Below are 20774 nucleotides of genomic sequence, written 5' to 3'. Positions count from 1 at the left end.
TCAGCAACACACTGTACAGAATCTCATGATTCTGCTCCTCCTTTAATACCGTGTTTCAATCAATATTTAAGGAATACCAAAACACAGAGACAAAGTACAGTGCTGGGTTCAGTTGAAACCAAGAAGGTTGCACATGGCCCCTCCTTTCAGGATGCTTACCAACTAATTGACAAGAATAAACACATGATAAGTAAATACAGAATTAACTCTACAAAGTAGCCTACAAGTCTCAATTTCCCAATAGAGACTGCAAGAGTTCTAGGTACTCCTAGAATGATTTCAAGAAGACTATGAAAGATGGAGCATGGAAAAACACATAGAATTTCAAGCAAGGGAATGGAATGAATTGAAGCACTGAGATTGGTATATAAGAAAAAGGACTAAACTAAAGATAAGGCAGAGAATTTGTACTAATGGGGATAAAGCAGTAGAGATATACTGGGACCATACGGTGAAAGATATGAACTGTGAAAGCTTCTGATCTTGATCAACAGGCAATGGCAAGGTGATCAAGTGCTTCTCCAACAGACAGTAGTATAAAACAGAACTTCAGGATATAACTGACAGAAACATACAAGGCAGATTAAGGAAAATGAACACAAAGTAGAAGACTAGGACAGTAACCTATACATCAAGACCTGCCATGGATAGCACCCTAACACTGTGGAAATGGAAAAATGGGAAGGCAGCAAGAGATAAAACAAAACAAAGAAAATATAAACTGAAGGAGGAAAGGAGGTGGTCATAGCTAACAATGAGGTTTCAATCTGAAAAACAGAGAGTTGGAAGGAAGAGCTAGTTCAAGGAAAATGACAATTTTTGCCTTAATTATGTAACATTCCAGGAACAATGTCAATCAGTGAGTTGGAGAAGTAGAATTGAGAGGAGAAAAAAATCAGAGATATGATTTGAATAATTTTGCTCTTTAGCTAGCTAAGTCCTAGAAAAGAAAGTGAGCACTACAAGTGGGAGAATGTGGTATAGAAAGCTCAGGAGGCTAAGAACAAAGCCTCAAAATCTGTACATATTTAGGAAGAAGAAAATGCAGTTTTGCTCATGCTGTCTTTTCTAGTTAAAACTCTCTTCTCTCCTTGACTGCTTTATGAACTTGTCTGCAGTGCTCAAGGGCTAGTGCGAAGGGCACCTCACTTGAGGGGTCTTTTCCAGCTTATTTGGGCAGAGTTACTCACCTAATTTATGATCCCAAAGTAGTCTGTGCAATAATCATTTATAAGCCTCTTTCTTCCATTAGACTATTAGCTGCACAGTGACAAAGATTCTGTCTTATAATTTTTACGTTCCTAGTGCCGAGCCTGGCACAGTGAGACACTCAATCAATGCTTATCGGATTTTCAGCGCTCTGCAAAATAGAGAAAAAAATGACTTGACAGGTAGGAGGGGACCTAAAATTGCAAATTTTTGTGGAATAATAGTAATAATAATTGGACATGATTTAGATGATGAAATCCTGGATACTGAGCTGATGCTGTGAGATGAGACTTCGGGGAGCCTTCAGAGAGTCTGGGTATATTTCACCTGTGGGAGAGACAGGGATCATTGGTGGCCTCCTGGGATTCATGCCTGTGTAAAGTCCCCTCCCACACTGAATAGGATATTGTGGAAGTAAGGGTGTGTGGCATTCCAGGCTGTCATAAAAGACGTTACAGCTTTCAGCTTGCACACTCTTGATCACTCACTGTGGGAGAAACCAGGACCACATTGGGAGGATGAACCAGTAATCTTATTGAGAGTCCACATGGCAAGGAACTGAGGCCTCCTGCCGATGGCCAGCACCAACACACCGTGCATGTGAGTCAGCCCTCTTGGAGGCAGAGCCTCCAGTCTAGTCACCAGCTGACTCTCAACTGCAACTTCATGAGAGTCCCTCAGCCAGCAGCACCCAGCCAAGCTCTCCCAAAGTCCTGACCCACAGAAACTGAGATAATAAATGCTTATTGTTGTTCTCAGTTGCTAAATTTTGTAATAATTTGTCATACAGCAATAAATAACTAATGCACTTATGTTCTTCCTATTTCTCTAGACCTCCTCCCCCAAAAGTAAATGATAATAATGGAGAGTCGATGACACTGGCTCTTACAGAGTAGGTATTTGACTATTCTACCAATGGAGTAAAGAGAGCAGAATTGAAAGGCAAACAGACTCAAAACCAGGAGACCCAATTCAAGTCCTGATTTGCTCCTGGCTTACTCTGGGAGTCTGGGCAAGTCCCTTCATACTTATGAACCTCTACTTTCTTCCTGGAACAACAAGAATAATACCTAACATATGGATTTGTTGTGAGATTATATTAAATTAGTTAACACTGCTTACACACCTAGCATAGGATCTGGCACATAACAGGTGCTCAATAAATGGGAATAGAATAAGAATCTAAAGATGTTCAAGAAGAAACCAGATTTTAAGTGGCCAAGAAATAACTGGAAGAAACCATTATAAAAAGTTAACCACAGAATACCAAATCCTAAAATTAGACCTCCGCCTTACACAAAACATTTCTATGCCAGGTCCTGCATCCTACATGTGTAAGACAAGGTCCTTCTCATTCCTTCAGTAAATCCCTCCCATGTCACTCAAATCACCAGCCTTCTAGCCTATGCCCTAATTCAAGGATCATTAATTCTCTGAATACAAATTTATTGAGTAACCGCTATGTACCAAGCATTATTCTTGATTCTTGGAATACAATAGTTTAAAAAAAAAGTAGATAAGGGAATGAGCCATGCAGCTATCTGTAACAGTGTTCCAGACAGAAAGAACAGTAGGTATCAATATTCTGAGGCATGAAAGCCTGTGTGGTTGGAGTGAAATGAGAGAGGAGAGACCTAGAAATAATGATACCAGAAAAGCAGCAGAGAAGATGGAGGGTTTTAAAGACCATTCTAATGGTATTGACTTTTGCTAGAAATAATATGGGGAGTCACTGGAGTGTTTTAAACAGAAAAGTGACATGATCTGACAGTTCTAACAAGATCTCTCCGGTTGAGGTGCTGAGAATAGACTTTTACCTGTTGAGAACCTATAAAAGCAGGGAGACTGTGTATGAAGCACTTATAAGTAGATGTGGTAAGAATAAGTCAAGGTCTAGATATATTTTGATAGCAATGATAACAAGATTTTCTATTGAATTAGATGTGAGAAGAATCAAGAGTCAAGAGAAGAGTCAAGAATGACTCCAAGCAACTGAAAGAATGGAATATTATGAACTGATAGTGGAAAGCTGTGAGGGGAGACGAGAAGATTTGGGGTGGAAGGGGTATTAGGAGTTCCACTGTGGATGTTAAGACTGAAACACTTATTGTTTCATCTCACTAGAGATGTCAGATAGGAAATTGTATACACAAGTCTATGGTTCAGGGGTAAGCCTTGAGCAAGAGATTTAAATTTGGGAGGTAGCAGCAGCAAATAGTCAGTCTGAGATTGGATGAAGTCACCAAGGAAGCGTTGAATGTGGAAAGAGAAGGAGACCACAGATTACACCAAGTCCACCATCATCAATAATAAGCTCCCTCCACTCACATCTTCTTCTTTGAGTTCTTCATTCTACTTCCTTGGCCTCCCAAGCTACTGCCCTCATCTCCAATAAACCACCAACCATGTTCTCCAATTTGCTCCAAAATTAAACTGAGCTCCACACTTAACTCTTCCAATACCGGTTTCTGGAATGATGTTGTCTCTTGTCTTCTCTTCACCCACTGATAAACAACAGGAGGATTGCTTGTCAGTCTCTGCTCTCATTCCCATTACATTCAACTATTCTGCCTGAATTTTTCCTTCCCATCTTCCCTGACACTTTTAGTTCTGGGCTTCCCTTTGGTGGGGGGCATACCATTCCCCTTAAGAAAAATATCAAAGAACTTGTAGGAAGGCTCTTTCTAATGAACATAAAGACATCCTTTGGCCCCATATGCTTGACCATTGAGTCTTCCCTCAGGCAGGGACTTGCATTCTCAGCCACACCAGTCTTCCAATCAACCAGGACCCCTTAGTCTCCCATCTGATTTGTTGACTGCCACTCACCCTTCTTCTGAACCCACCTCTTGGAATTTTTCTTAACTCTTCTATTCTCAATTTAGTGGCTTCTTTAACTGCTGATTGCAATAGTCATTAGCTATTAGCACATCAACACAGTACTAGTTAAAGCTGGCCAACTTTGGGTCCATCTTCTGCCTCCAAACCCAATTATCTGAGTTGAGAATTTTTCACTCTAGTTAAGATGACTTTAAGTACAGGTACATACATAACACCTGTCTCCTTACAAAGGCTATTCACAGGCATACTCTATTTTAGCCTCATCTCAAACACTTAAGAATAGGTAATGTTTGTTCCTTTTGAAAATGATGAAATTATAGTTCATCAAGATTAAGTGACTTCTCCAAAGCCATGATTCATAGTCAGGACTTATGACTCCTGGTCTAGTAACCTGTTAACACATCATGGCTAAAGAAATAACAAGTTGATTGATAACAAATGTCAACAGTAAGACACTACTAATTTCAGAGGGCATTAGTTCGTTTGATGAATTGTAGCTGAAAGAGTCTCACACTCCTCCATATGCAGGTAAAGGAAACAGGAATTGTTAGCCTAACCAAAGTTTCCAGGAAGGTCATAAGAAGACGGAGTTCAAATTGCATCTTTACTCCCGTAATTTGTCCTTCCCTGCTGTCACTCCCATTATGGTTCAATTAACAGTGGAAGCCAAGAGAGACTTGAGGAACATCTGTTGTATCCACCTGGAAATAATTCAATAAGTGCACACCATGGGAAGATATAATAGCACGTCAGCCTAAGTTTTCTTTTTCCCTTTTCGTACTGGGTAGCAAGAGTAATTCAGATAATGGGAGGGAGAAGGGTACTCCGTCACCTGGAAATATTAGGTCAATTTCACAGTGTCGCATTCTAACATATTCTTGAAAGAAATATAAAGATAATAATACAAATGGATTGGACTTTATGAAGCTACCTGATCAAAATGTCATTACTATTTTATAGCATATACATAAAATATGGTGTTCGCAAAAGATGCCATCAAGCAAAGTACCATTATCTAAATAGTGTGCATTTTGTGAAGGAACATATTTTTGATGTATAGTGTAAGCATTTCTCAGGATGCCCAAGGATGATCTGGAAATGGACAAAAATGTGAAAGACCATTAGCCTTACATTGTGTGGAAGGAACAGACAGTAGCAAGAGCAACTTAACATAAGCCTAGAATAAGCCACATTTCTGCATGTCTTAAATTCTCACACGAGACCCAGTTATTGTTTGGATAGACTTAAAGATTTCTTTTTAAAATAGCTATTATTTGCTTATGTTTTTTCAAACTAGACAGCCCCAATATCCAAAAGCAAAGATTCCAAAGACATTCCATGAAGTTGTGCTGCCAATGACTAGAATGCTATTTATTTAATAATCATTACTTTAAAATTGTTTGCACAATTAGCATATCTAAATAACAAATCTCTGTTCTCTTACATTGTTAATTATTTTCCTTAAATGCTGTGCTCAATTATGTTTTTAAGACATCTGTTTGTAATGCTATTCCTATCCAGAATAAAGAGTTAAAATATTAGGCTACAGAAGAAAGGTGACAGGAACTACAAATATTTCATAATAAAAAGGAATACAGCCAGTGAATAAACATAATTGCCTTCACATAATACAACAGACAGACAAGGGAGGCAAACAGCAATTCTCTATAGATGCTAGAACAGCAAGAAATGACTTAAACTGCAGGTGCAGGAGACAGGATTTAGTTTTGACAGAAGGAAGATGATATATCAATGTTCAACAATGGAGAACCATTATTATGAAAGACATGAACTCTATTTTTTCTCAAATTATTTTAAGACTCTTTGATTATTATGTAAGACTATGTTGGAGTAGTCTTGTGTAAATTTAGCAACCCAGATCCGGTAGGCCTTCAAATCAACTCCTCCACATATATGACATATGATGCTGTCTCCACTTGGTAGCACTAGATTCATTGTAAGCAAGCCTAAATTTATTAAAGCATAAATATCTATAGATAGGTAGATAATCGTTCTGCATGCCACTATTCTCACTTGGCTATAGAAACAGTTAATTGATATCAATTAGGACAGATCCAAGTGCCAAATTAAACAAGGGAGAAAACAACACAGGACACCTGGAGTAACTTGGGAAAGGGAGGTAGACTTTAATATCTCGGGGTTGAGGAACAAAGAAGCACAACTTGCTGCCACTTTCAGCAACTGCTGCACCTGGTGGAAAGGTGAGCGTGTGGCTCACTGTGGGTGCACAGACCCAGAGGGATGAGCCTGTGCCTTCCCCACAGCCTGAGCCCAGAGTGGGCATGCTAAGTCTCACATGGAGAGCCAGACCCTGGTGACTTGCAAACTTGTCATTTTGTTTGTTGTTAAACACTTAAACTTGGTCATATAATTTCAAGAACTCTTGTTTTCAAAATTGGTGGCAATTTAAAATCAATATGGCCAATTTTAATTTTAACTTAATGCTTATACATCAAATGATTTTCCATAAAAGATGAAGCACATTTCTGGTGATTACTGAAATGAATCAGCTTAAAACTGCATAACTTCACACTGAGAAACCAATCTCAAGTCTCTATCCTAGAAGAGCGAAAATTAAGCATGTCAGAAAAGCAGTTTATGAAATCCTGAGTGCACCTCTCTCTCTCTCTTTCTCTCTCTCTCTCTCTCTCTCTCTCTCTGACTGATAGAAAGTATTAAAATGAAGATTGAAGGAAAACAATTAACAGGAATTCTGAACACCACTCAAATATTCAGTTCATTATAATGGAGCAATCTGTCTCTTCAAGAGCTAAGTAAATTGACCTAAGTTCAATAGAGGATTTAGCTCTGATATTAAAAGTCATTTTAAAGGAAATCTAGAAAAGAATCATGACCCTGAATATAATAATAAGCATCTCTGGGTGAAATGTAACAAGCAAGAGCTGGCCTTGGTCCACCCCCAAATTATAAGTCAGTTGAGTTGTGCTTCAGAAACCCCCTCCCCCCCAACACACACAAAATCTTCCATTCAAGCCCTCCCAACTCCCTGAAGGCCCAGATTTGTCTGGGTCCCTCTTGGTAAAGTGAAAACCATTCATTCATTCATTCAATAAGTATTTATTAAGGGTCTACAACATGCCAATGACTGTCCTAATAACAGAGGTACACTGCCCTCGTTAGTCTTAACGCTGACATGGAAGAAACTATGAAGTAAACAAACACTTCTGCAAAATTCTCTCTAAGTGTGATAAATGCTGTGGCAGAAATAAAACAGGGTGACATAACCGAAACTGACCCTGGAAGTATGGACTTGAGTGGTATACAGGAAAAGCTGTCATGAGAAGGTAACCTTTGAGTTGAGACTTGAATGATAAGGATGCAGCCACTGGGGAGGGGGACATGGGTGTGGATAGGGGTAGGGTGGAGAGGTTGTAGTCATTGTAATCCAGACAGAGGGAGGATCTACTGCAAAGGTCACAAGGAGGGAGTGAGCCTGGTATACTTGAGGGCAAAAAGGTGGTCACTGAGGTGAAATCATAATGAATGAAGGGGAGTGATAAGCAAAGAGGTGGGGCCCAGTCATACATGGCTTTTTAATTCCTGGTAAGGAGCCTGGATTTATTCTAAGGTAATAGAAAGCCATTGTGAGATTTTCAGCAGGTTGTGTGGGTTGTGGTGATGGGAGTAGTTGTAAAATGATCTGATTTACATCGAGAAAAAGATTGTTCAACTTTTAGTCAAGATGTATCTTTCCATACTATCTACATAGACATAAAAACCAAATAGGAAAACTTGCAAGCATAAGTATACACAAAAAAAAGATGTATCCCCACAGATAAGCAGTTGAGTGGGGCTAAAGCCACAGGCATGCTGAGCTCCAAGCTTGGAAGTAGGCAGATGCAGCCAAGAATTCACCTCTTGAGACTGAAAGAAGACTAAACATACTTTATATTACATTGCATACCAAATAAGGCTGATTACTTTAAGCCAGTTCTTGGAAAAAGGGCTTCCCTGATTCAGAAATGAGAATGAAAACATCAAAATCCTTATTGACCAGATCCTGGGGCCATGGCTTTATAGGAAACTTTGGGAAGAGGGATGATTCAGATATTAACAACTAGGAACCGAACCAAGTGATCCACTGCTTCTATGACTGCATTTCTCACATCCCCAATATCACAATTCAGGAGTATAAAATACCACAAAACCCTAGGCAGTGACGGGTAAGCAAAGAAGGAGAGAAGAAAAACTAGTGAACTAATTCCCATTAAAAATGATACAGCTGTCTTTCGCTTCACATCCTCCCTTCTATTCTATCTTGCCTTCCCTTCCTTTTCCATCCTTAGCAAACGGAGCACCTGAGGAAGCAAGGCAACAAGGGCAAGTAGGTACTGGGCTGAGGAGCGATGATGCACAAAGAGAAAGGGTGGTAAAGCTGGGGAGGGGGTGTGCATGAGGACATCACCCATGGCAGTCCCAGTGGCTGGAAAGTTGGTTAATGGAACAAAGAAGTAAATCTGTCAGCCATAATGGGATCCGAGAAGAGATTTACAAACAAGGAGAGGGGGAAGACTAAAAGGAGGCATTCAACTGTAATTGGAATAACTGAAATGAATCCATAAGGTTTAATAGAGAGAGGAGGAGTACAGAAATAGTTCTAGATGTAGGTACATGTGTAATTGTGTAGGTGCATGGATATATATTTCTTAGCTTGGCAAAGAAGGTCTAGAAGTAATGCCATTCCAGTAGCAATGATCACATCGAGTACCTTGATCTGGTCTCAAAATACCATCCTCCAGGAGAAATAGATGACTTCAAGGATGGGTTAGGGAAAAGTAGAAGACGACAAGATGAGCCTGGAGTGTTCTATTGTGCCAGGAAGTAAGGAAACACTCAAAGAATGAGGGAGGGTTGTTGAAGGGCTCCAGTGGCCAAATCTAGGACGATCTGAGCATCAAAAAAATTAATAAGAGTATGGGATTACACCCTGTTGAATAAAATAGGAATCCATGAGTCTTTGAGGATATCATTAGATAAACGAACAAATTGATAAGTGGGGGGAAGATTCTTTCTTGCAGTAAAATGCTGATCTGCAAACATAAATAGAATGATGGAACTTTAGCTTATTGATAATGGTAGTTATTACAAGCAGATTCATTAAAAAATGCCAAATCTGACCAATGGAAGTTTGGCATAACATAGGGATATCTCCCCACAAAATGCTAATTAAAGGCAAAATGGTTATTTTAAAGGTAAGAAAACTGGAAGACCCCATCTTGGCCAGGTAGTCAAGGTTAGCATCACCAGTAAAGGGATGGGTCAACATTGTACATCACCTGATGTGGCGCACTGAGAAGAATACAGAGTCATTTCTATGGAAACCTGCAAACAGTGCATGGCCTGAGTTTGGTGCTGGATAAACTCATGTTAAATACCATTCTACAGAATGAAACTACTCTGTAAGACTTTCAAGGACATGAGAAACAGAGAAAGAAGGAAAACTGTTCCAGATTGAAGCAGACTATTGAAGCCTGACAACTAAATGCAACACCTGATCCTAGGCCACATCTGGACCACAAATGTGACAAACGGTGAAATTTGAGTGAAGTCTCTGGAAGGAATGTTTTGTCAGTGTTGATTTCCTGATTAGGAGGACTGTATAGTGGTAATATAAGGGAGTTTCCTTGTTTCTAGAAGTACACACTGGAGTATTGAGGGACGATCGGACATCATGTCAGAAAAAGAACACAAACACACACACACACACACACACACACACACACAGCAATGGGGGTAGGATGCAGAAATATAGCAGATGCCAACAGTGGGGAAACTGGGTGAAGGGAATGCAGTTCTTTCACTGTTCGTTTACCATTTCTCTAGATTTGAAATTTTCAAAATTTAAAAAATTCACATACTAAAATTCTCTAAACAAAATGTCAAAATACATGAAGAAATTCATTGGTAAGAAAAGCAAATTTCTCAACAAATGGAGCATTAATTCGCTCCAAATAAAATTAAATATGTGTAAAACTCTACCTATAAAAATATTTAGGATGGTCTTTTATTTATAAAAAATTAAAGTTACTTTTAGTAAAAAGAGAAAATAAATCATGAAACAAAGAGAGCATAAATTACATTAAAGAATGTGGGAAAATAAAACAAAATCAAAACCTTGGAGATTATATTAGTTTTCTATTGCTGCCATAATAAATTATTACCAATTTATTAGCAGTAAAATTTATTAAAACAACATCCATTTATCATCTCATAGTTTCTGTGGGCTGAAAGTCTGGGCACTGGCTGAATTGGTTCCTCTGCTCTGGGTTGCACAAGACAGAAATCGAGGTGCTGGGCAGGGGCTTCTTTTCTGGAGGCTCTGGGGAAGAATCTGCTTCCAAGTTCTTTCAGGTTGTTAGCAGAATTCAGTGCCTTGCAGAAGGACTGAAGTCCCATTTCTACTTGTCTGTGAGCCCAGGGCCACCCATAGTTCCTAAGGGCCTCCCTCCAGTCCCTGCATGTGACCTGCTACACCTCGGACCCCTTCTCATGCTGGGAACCTCTCTCACTTGCCCTTCTGTTGCATCTCTTCTGCCTTCTTCTGTCTTTTCTCTGTGCTTTCAGCCAGAGAATACTGTCTGTTTGTAAGGGCTCCTATGATTATATTGAGCCCATTTGCATAATCCAAGATAATCTTCCTATTTAAAGGGCCATAACCTTAGTTACATCTGCAAAATCCCTTTAACCATGTAACATAACATATTCACAGGGATTCGGGCACGGGCATCTCTTGGGGCCATTTTCCTGCTACCACAAAAATGAAAAATACAGTTTTGTGGTTTGCATTATTCACCTCAATATTTCACTTTTCCCTGTAGTTATACTCTTTGACACTGACTTTGGAATTCCGTCTACAAGAATGGAATATATCTCCTCATCCCCTAACTCTGAGCTCAGCCAATGTGAATTGCTTCACCCAATAGAAAGAGGCAGAGATGGTGCAAACCAAGCTTAAGAGACTTTGGTCACATTTGCTGTCTTATATCTCTACAATCACCATGAGAAGACATCCCTCTCCTAGCCCTCTGGGCCAACATAACAGTAATGTTAGCATATGAACAAAACATCAGCATCGAATAAGGAAAATTATTACGAGTCGGTAAGCCTGTACATAGATGTTATAGTATTTGCTGTACCTTTCTACATGTCTCTGATATTCCGTAACAAAAATGTCTGAACAATTTTTCTAACGATCATTCACCTTACCTCTGTAGAGAATGAAATGCAATCTGGAAGAGTGTTTTAGTAGTTTACCCTTCCCAAGGGTGGACACATTTGCAGAAGACAACTGGAGAGAGCAAGGCTGCATTTAGAGTTATGGAACACAGATGGATAAATATCAGGCCCCCCAGCCCCTGCATGTTTTACTAGCAGGGCAGGGTGGAGGTAGGACTTCTCTTTATCCTGAAAATCTCTTTAGCAAGAAGACTCCTTGTTCTGCCTCTGGGTAGGTCTGATCATGGTTAGAAAAACTAACCATGTAAATTATCAATTTTAACAACACTGAAGACAATTACAAGATTTGGGGAAGCACTGTGGTATCTTGAAAGGAGTATAGGCTTAGGAAGCAGAAACACCTGGGTTCAAATACTGCTCCCCAACTTATTTAGTACATCTCTTAACCTTTCTCAAAGCTTGAGAACTCTCATCCTCGTAACGAGGTTAACCATACTTACTTCACTTGCAGGGAATGGGGAGGAATAAATGAAATAACATATATAAAATGTTTGCCATCTACAAGGCATTCAACGTGTTAGTCCCCTAAACTTCCTTCAAGCAATATAGAAGTAAACAAGTAATGCTTCAGAAATAGCTATGTCATTTGCAGAAGAAATGCTTTATAATGAAAGACATTTAAGTCTATACAACCAGAAAGATCAGGTTTTTTTTTACGTATTTGAGTAAGTGACTTTCAAATACAAAAAACAAACAAAAACAAACAAAACAAAACTGTGACATTTCTCAGTGTCAATCTCTTCATCTGGGAAATGGGAATAGCAAAAATGAACATGTAGAGTTATTAGGAGACAGGGAACCCACAATTTAAAGTGATAGGATTAAAAAGACACTTGGGTTCTCAATAAATCCTGCTATTGTTATGGTTATTGTTTTAAATATTATTATCTAAAAAGTGAGAGGAAACCAAGAGGAAAAGAAAAATGGAGAACAAGTTGGAAATGTGAGATCACAGAGTGAGAAATTAATTATGAATTTTAAAACCACCAAAAATCTTGTCCAATCCAATGTGTCTTTGCACAAATTTTCAAGAGAATAAGACCATTTCATCCCCAGCAAAATTTTGCATAACTAAAATCCTACAGCTTTCTCAAAATGGTCAGCAGACTTACTCACTTCTTGGCAAAAGCTGAATAAAAAGACACAATAAATGCTTAGGTCCCAAGTCTATATTGCTCGCAACAAATAGTCAGAGGATCATAATAAAATGTAAAATTAAGATTTTCAAATGAGCATCCTTGAAATACAAATTATATTGTACAGTTAATTCAGCATGTCATTTTATTAAATGTTCTTTGGTTAATTTTCAAAACCAAGAAACTATCCAAAACCACAGGTTATATCACTGGTTCTTAAATGTGGTCTCTGGAATAGCAGCATCAGTGGCACCAAGAAACTTCTTAGAAATGCAAATTCTAGGGCCTAGCCCCAGACCTATGGAATCAGAAGCTCTGGGGGTGGAGTCCAGCAATCTGTGCTTCACACCCTCCAGGTGACTCTAACGGATATGGATGTTTGAGTTCCACTGGGTTATGTTAACAACAGAGCCACAATTTCCAAACCTTGAGGAGGGCAACCTCAGGTTACTTGTGGTGTCAGGCCACAGCTGGTGGCAGACACAGACTGTACAAGGAATTTGTACATTGCCCTGCAGTCTGGGTTAGAAGACCTCCGCGATCCCTTCGACAGGTAGATGTCTTTGATTCTATACATGTAGAAAAGTGCTTCAAAGCACAGTATGAAGCCATACAGATGCCTGTTTTGGTCCTTTTCACCCCCAAAGTTCTGATTACCCAGTATGGCAGGAAGGGAAGTTTCAAACACAGTATATTTTTAGCAAATGTTTTCCTGGTAAAAAAGAGATGAATAAGGCTGGGTTGGCCTGCATGGCTTTAGAAATGCCCATGTTTTGCTTTTAATATATTCATTCAAACTAAATAAAGCCTGATGTAGGGAAAGGACTTCGCCAATGTCTGAAGCTAAAAATCAGAGATGTGCACAAGAATCTCACAAGTCCAAGTTCTGCTTGCATGCTATCCGACATGGCCTTGAAAGGTGGCAATTGGAGAGAATGCCTCGTGTGGACCCTGGACCCAGTCAGGCTCACAAATTCTGTGCCCCCATTGTGAACAGACAACTGTACACGTGCATCTCTTCTTTAGGTTTACCACAGAGAACACTCTTAAAGAAACATTAATAGACTGCATATGAAAAACCACATATTTTAACATGTCAAAATTGACACTAAGCCTGAACATACATTCACCTCCTTCTGAACTCGCCACCAAAGACTTTCTCAGTATGGCATGGTGAATAAGTAAAATAAGCAAACTCATAGAGTCAGAATCTAGAATATAGGTTACCAGGGGATGGGGTCATGGTGGGGAATTGAGTTAAAGCTTAAAATACAGAAGTTTCTGTTTGAGAGGGTAGGAAAGTTTTGGTAACAGATGGCAGTGATGGCAGCACAACATTGTGAACAGAATAAACAGCACTGAATTATATATGTGAACGTGGTTAAAAGGGGAAATTTTAGGTTATATAAGTTTCTAGACTAAAAAATTTTTAAAAATCCATGAAACTGCACAACATAAATAGTGAAGCCTAATTTAAACCATGGACAAGAATTAATAGTATAATTATTAAAATGTGATTTCATCACTTGTAACCAATGCAAGGTGTCAATTGTAGGGTGGTATATGGGAACACTGTATTTTAGGCACATTTTCTGTAAACCCACAGCTTCTCTTAAAAAAAAAGAATGGCACGTTGCTCTTCCCAGGAATAGCCAATCCCTTTGCACCAGGGAACAAAGAGCATCCCCAACTCCCCAAAATATTCTCCTCCCTCTCAGCCTTTTGACACCTTACTCAACAGAAAGAGTGCTTCTTGATATCAAGGACTGTTTTCCAGAACATCCTGCATGGAACTAAAATCAAGCTACACTCAATGCATATTGATTTCCATCATGGAAGGGGTGACCTCAGATGCCACTGACCAAATGTGACTTTCTTATTCTGTGCTTATTCCCACTTCACACTTTTATTAGCATAGTGGCACTTTGGCCAGTAGCAGAGTCATTTCTAAATAGGGCAGCAGCCTTCCTTGACAAAAGATTTATTTCAAATCAAAGTGATTTCCAAATTCAGATTTTTTTTCTATCAAAACCAAGGTCCATTCAGAAAACATCCTCATTCCCACCTTCAATTCAGTGGCAAAAGTCTTCCTCATGAGAAAAAGATATTTTAGAAAAATTGTGTCAGATGAAAGTTTTCAAATACGTCTCTAGTGGCTAGAGTTAAGCTTTACAAAAACTGTAAATAACCCATATTGATACATATAGAGCCAGTAGGAGGTATAAAAGATGAAGTCTCATATTTCACCATTATTTTTATTATTGGTATTTATTGCACATCAATAGAATCCTTGGAAAGAAAGTTGCCAGTAAATTCTAATGCTCTCCAAAAGTTAATGTGGAAATATGCATATCGTAAAACCTGTACAGTGCTTCAGCGTGTGATTTTCTTCTTCACATACCAAGTTCCAGTTATACCCTCACTGAATTCTACCTCATATGAATAAAAATATTATATACCAACAGGACAATTTTCAATGTGTAACTATGATGATGGTTTTGTTGCTTGCATTCTGTGTAAATTATTAAGGTTAAAATGGAAATCACAAAGTGCTTTTTAATAAAATGATTCTATAAATGATTCTTGTGTCGAGAATTATTTAGCACTGGCCTCACAACTAAAGAAAATCAGGCAGGTACTGGGGTGTTACTTCTGCTTCTTGCAATATAGAAACTTTATTATCAAATTACTATAGCAGAAAGTGTTTTCACTTGTTTAATGAACAAAATGATTACATTCCCTAATTATGACTACTTTCCCACTCAACACTAAGCATGAAAAGGAATCCTAAGAGTGGCTTTCAGAAATCTGTCTCAGCACCTGGTGTTTCCTTGGTCACTGTATTCAGATCCTTATCAGAAGAGGTAATGACTTGGAAAGCCCAGTCTCTCAAACCCAAACCTTGGTGGATGTGGCTATCCACAGCAACAAGGGTCCCATTTGATTAGAAAGATTCTCCAGTCTTGTGTCCACCTTCAGGGATAAATAGAAAACAAAAAATCCTGAGATGGTCTCAGGAACTTCCTGGAAGCAAGACAAGGGGCAAGACAGGAAGATGTTCTAGCTATGTCCTACTCACACTACAGGCTACCCACACCAGAGCTAGAAACAGAGCTGGTCCAAATACTCCCTGTGAATAAACAACATATGCAAGGAGTTGTCTCATATCCCAAGAAATCAGTGGGAACCTTCAAATTAAGGTCCCACATGGTCAGTAATCACTGGGATGACACCCCTCACTTCCTCAGCATAAGCTATAAAAAAGTATTCGTATATTTAGCACGGTTATCTGCAGCCTAATCTAGAAGCATGATAAATTCATGCTCACAGATCACCAAGCCCACATCTTGTCTTTGTTTACTACCATCACTCCTTTCCTAAACCACAGATTATAATAGTGCAACATGCCATTCTATTCTATCAGTGCTTATAATAGTGCCCTTCTGATTTTCTGCCTTTCTAATCTGAAACCCCAGGAAAAAAAAACAAACAACAAATCTCTATTTAAACAATGACTTTTTCTAGCTGGCTCAATTATACTTTTGTGATTAAAGGTTGTTGAGGGGTAAAAAATGAACCATTGTACAAAATCTTGTTAGAAGGCTTATTTAAAATCTGCATGCCTCTTTCCATCACACTGTGAAATACATTTCCCTAGATGCTGTAAAGTTAAAAAGAAAAACCTCTTTCACCTTATCATGGCTTCGGGTTCTTCCCTGGAGCAAAATTTAGGACCAATGCCAGGTCTTAAATTCTTGCACTACCTCTTCCACTGAGCATAATAATTCCTTTTGTCACACCTTTGATTGAACTCTTCATCTTTTCCAGGATCCTCCCTTCAAGCGCTACCTATCTATTCAAATCTTCCCATACTTTCACCTTCTCCACGATGACTTTCCCAGCTGCTCCAATGCTTATGGGTCCCTCCTTTTTCTGGTACTTCTCTAATCTGTAAAGAGAACTACAATCCTGTTTTCCCATCCCAGATCCATGGCCTGTTCGTTTCTCCCTCCAGGAAATGTCACGTTTGAGGTTTGAGTTAATAAATATACCTGTGTCCATGTTCAGGTTACCTAGGAGCAGATGATGAAATGGAGTTTGGGGTGCTAATAAGCATCTTCCACTTGTGAAAAGAAGGAGGCAGCATAATTGTACAGAAGGAGAAGTTGAACTTTGATTCAGGCTTGACAAATCCTTGACCAACCCATTCAGAGTGTGAGAGAGAATTCCACTTTTTGGGTTTGTGGCATCTCAAACTCATCTATGATCAGCCTCTTGTAAACCCTCCTCGCTCAGTCACCAGATGTGGGCTTCCCAGGATTGGGCAGACCCTGAGGCAAGCAGGCTCTCTACAGCTTGACAGACTGGAGGAACTGACAGTTGGAGGCTGTCTACTGATCACATCTCCTGCAATAAGTCATTCCATGAAGGGGGGCACATCTCCATGACTGCCTCCGTAATCATCACCTGTTTGCTCTCAGATCCAAACTTGGCCCGTCTTCTACAAACTCTCTGCATAGTTTCTGAGGGCTACCATAACAAAGTACCACAAACTAGTGGCTTAAAACAGAAATGTATTACCTTACAGCTGTGAGGACAAAAATTTAAAGTCAAGGTATTGGCAGAGCCAGACTCTCTCTGATGACTCTAGGGAAGGATCCTTCCTTGCCTCTTCTACCTTCAGGTAAGGACAGACAGTTCTCATTCCTTGGATTGTACATGCACCACTCAAATCTCTGCTTCCATCTTCACCTGGTTTTCTCCCTTAGACTATGTCTCTGTGACCAAATTTCCCTCTTCTTAGAAGGATACCAGTCATATTAGTTTAGGACCCACCCTAATCCAGTGAGACCTCATCTTAACTTGATTATATATGCAAAGATGCAATCAAGTTACAAGCTTGACTGTATATGTATATGTATATGTGTATATATATGTATATGTATGTACACTGTTTCCAACCTAGCACACGTACTTCCTTCACAAGTTCCCAATTCCATTACTAGGTTTGGCCAATAGGAGGTACTGAAAGAAGTCTAGAAAGCAGAAGAAAAGGAGAAGCCCAGTAGTTCTCTCCCTTCCTCTCTATTTGGGTAGCATCTTTGCCCTGGAAAGAGGCCTGTAGGTCCAAAACACAAGAGGCAGGAGGCAGGCCTGCCATAATTTCAGGTTCCATGAAGTGGCCCCAGCTCCTGGGCTTGGGAAACACCCCTCCCTTCCTTTGTTCCTTCAGACTTAGGAATGGTAGTAGCTTCAGTCGTCACCTCTTAGTTACCTCCTTGCCCACTCTTCAGCTTCTCGGCATTTCATCCCTCATGTAACCCATCTGCTGTGCTAAATTCTCTCTGAAATATCTAGAGTAATTTTGGTTTGCCTGACTGAATCCTGACTCACACAAGTCTCTTAGAAACAAAACCTCTACAGAAGGCCAAAGCTAAAACAGATCAAAGTCAAGGTACTCTACCCAAAGGATGGTGGCAAACACAGTACTCTCTGGTCCCTCAGAAAACAGTTTGAAATCCACAACTGGTGATTCTCAATTACTGCTTTACACATTGCCCCTAAAGTTGGGGACAGTGCCTGGCCTTTGGATCACGGAATCATGCATACTGGGGTAAAATCTCCAGAGCTCAAAGCACCCCTGTGCTCCTAGAAGAACAACAAGGAGTATCTCAGAACCCAAACTTCTGACAGTACAACAGAAAAGCAACCACCTCAAAACCATCAGGGTGCCCTACCTTGGACCCCTCCTTACCTGTCCAGTACAGACAAACAGCCTTACTAAAATGTCCACCTTTTATCTGCAAATCAGGTGATAAGTTACTGCACCTGGATCATCTTTAGAGATCTTTAATAATAGATGAACATCTCCATTTTATAATCTACCATTGTATTTACCATTGGTTCTCTGTGTCTGTCTCTTCCGTTGAAGTATGAACTCCTTGGTGGAGATAACTCTATCTTATTTATCAGATTCCACCCCTCAAATAGTGCATGTTATGTAACAGATTCTCATTAATTTTCTCTTGAATGTTAAACATTTTTAAAAAATATTTTCCTTATTTTTCTGGTTTACCTATGCATGTGGTATGGTTATGTCAGAAAAAAAGAACAATGGGAGTTTTTTGAATATGATTCCATTATGAGGACTAAGCATGCTAATGTAAATATCATCAGACAGAAATCTAGAGGAAGCCAGGGTTCCTCTCGGGAACTGTAAGAAATATAATGTTTAAACAGGCTTAATAAATTCCTAACTTTTCTCTCTAATAGGCACCAATATCTGTAACAATGGAACCTCACCTCTCTTCAAATGAATGATTACCCTTGACAATAGAAGTATAAACAGAGCTTTTAAATCTGTTAAGTTAAATGAAAGAAAAGAACACAATGTCTGGTTGAAACTAAAGGAAAGAAGCAAAAAGAAAGAAACCATTTAGTATGAGTGAAGAGTTATTTTGCTTGACTTCAAAATTACAAAATGCATTTTTTTTGGAAAGTGAGACCATGCCAGTCAGTGCCTGCTTGGAGTTCATTACTGGGGTGGGGGTGGGGAGGTGGGAGAGAACATTTATTGAACAATTGCAGTAAAGGAAAGACTGTGCTTCATGCTTTCACACACATTTTCTTGTTCCAATCCCTAAAATAAATTTATGAAATAGATTACTGCCCCATTTCCCAGAGAAAGAAACAAAAACTTGTGAGGATTAAAGTACTCACCCAAAGTCAAACAGCGAGGTGGTGAGGTCAGGATTCAAAGCCAAGTGATCTGATATCAATATCAACTGAATATGATTCCATTATGAGGACTAAGCATGCTAATGTAAATATCATCAGATATCCCACCCCACCCCCTTTTTAACCACTTTTAAGTATATACTTCAGTGGTATTAATTACATTTACAATGTTGTGCTATCATCACCACCAACCATTACCAAGACTTTTTCATTCCCAAACAGAAACTCTATGCACCTATGAAGCAATAACTCCCCATTTTCCCTCCCCCATAAATCACCACATTTCTTTGCCTAATTGTTATGTGATTTGGGTGGAATTATTGCTCCCTTAGTGAAAATATCACACTATTTTCAGAAAGATTTCATCAAAGAGGAGAGAAGTTTATTCTGTATTCTACTTCCAGATGTCAATTTTAAGGACACAATTCAGTTTTTATTCTCCTGAATAATCCTGAGATAGAAAGTACAGGCTTCACTGAGGCCTTTTCCCCTGAAACCACGTCAGTAAATAATTTTTCTAATTATTGCTTCTTGCTGAGATAACATCTATTAGATGCATGCCTATCTGTGAACGGATTCTCATCCATTTATCAGAATTAACCGCTGTTTGAACCTCATAATGGGACCAGATTGATATAGCTGAGATTAATTAGTCAATTCTTTTTGGACAAGGTACAAGGAACACGAACTGTTTGATACTGTTAGTACTTCATGGTGTTCGTTTACTTCTTGAGAAGCTTTAGACAACTATAAAATAATCCTGTGAAGTTTGTTTTTTATTTTTCCCAAACTTAACAATAATGAATGCTGGTATCTTCCCAAGAACACAGAAATCATTCAGATAAAAAAGAAAGTGATAATGCAAGAGTGCAAACTATTCTTTTTAAAGAATAATTTTTAAATTGTCTTTAAATTCTTTTATTTGACAAATCCATGCTCTGACAGATGTAGGTGCCTTGGAGCGTTATTCTTATAGTTCAACTAGTCTGCTAGGAGGACTTAGTTTCCATTATTGGTAAAACAAGACACTGACAAATTAGCAACAAACTAACATGGGAAAACACTAGAAATCTCCAGAATCACTGCGAAAAGTTTGTGCATCTTGATAGTAAGTATGAGATTACATACATACCTGCTGACATGCTGAGGCAAAATCTGAACTCTTTATTTACTTTGTAGAGGGTCAGAATTCATATGGTTGCAAGAATTGAAGATTTTTATAAATATATTTTCTCAATTTTCGTCATCTCCTACCACTCATCCACTGATACTTCCCAGATATGTGCATCTACTTCTGACTGCTAGTCTGAGATCCAGATTCATGTAATGAACTCAGAAGATATTCCTAGCAGTGTTACCTATGGTCATCTAAACTAACCCTGTCCCCAGCTGGACGTCCATCCAGCTTGGTAAACCCAAGCTTGGCATTCGTGTGGTAAATACCCTGAATAACCACTTCTCTTGTTCCTGCTTTTAGGCATTTTCTCATTTTTATAATGATTGCTCATTACATTTAAAATGGAATTGCATAATGGAATTAAACATTAAATATATAAATTTAAAAGAGTTTAA

General features: G+C 39.0%; 1 protein-coding gene across 6 annotated transcripts in view; it reads right to left on the bottom strand.

Annotated features, from left to right (window-relative positions):
• The window catches only part of THSD7B (thrombospondin type 1 domain containing 7B), a 952777-nt gene that overhangs the window by 780114 nt on the left and 151889 nt on the right, over positions 1–20774 (bottom strand). For 2 of the 6 annotated variants that reach the window (XM_037848908.1, XM_037848907.1), the window contains one exon: positions 1191–1360. The exons of the other annotated variants lie outside the window; for them this stretch is intronic. The gene's annotated coding sequence lies outside the window, so the exon portion shown is untranslated. The remainder of the gene's footprint in view (positions 1–1190; positions 1361–20774) is intronic. 6 annotated transcript variants of the gene reach the window in all.

Source organism: Choloepus didactylus, chromosome 9 (assembly GCF_015220235.1).
Source record: "Choloepus didactylus isolate mChoDid1 chromosome 9, mChoDid1.pri, whole genome shotgun sequence".
NCBI lineage: Eukaryota > Metazoa > Chordata > Mammalia > Pilosa > Megalonychidae > Choloepus > Choloepus didactylus.
The sequence above is the reverse complement of the archived record's forward strand: the minus strand, read 5'-3'. Positions and strand labels throughout refer to the sequence as shown.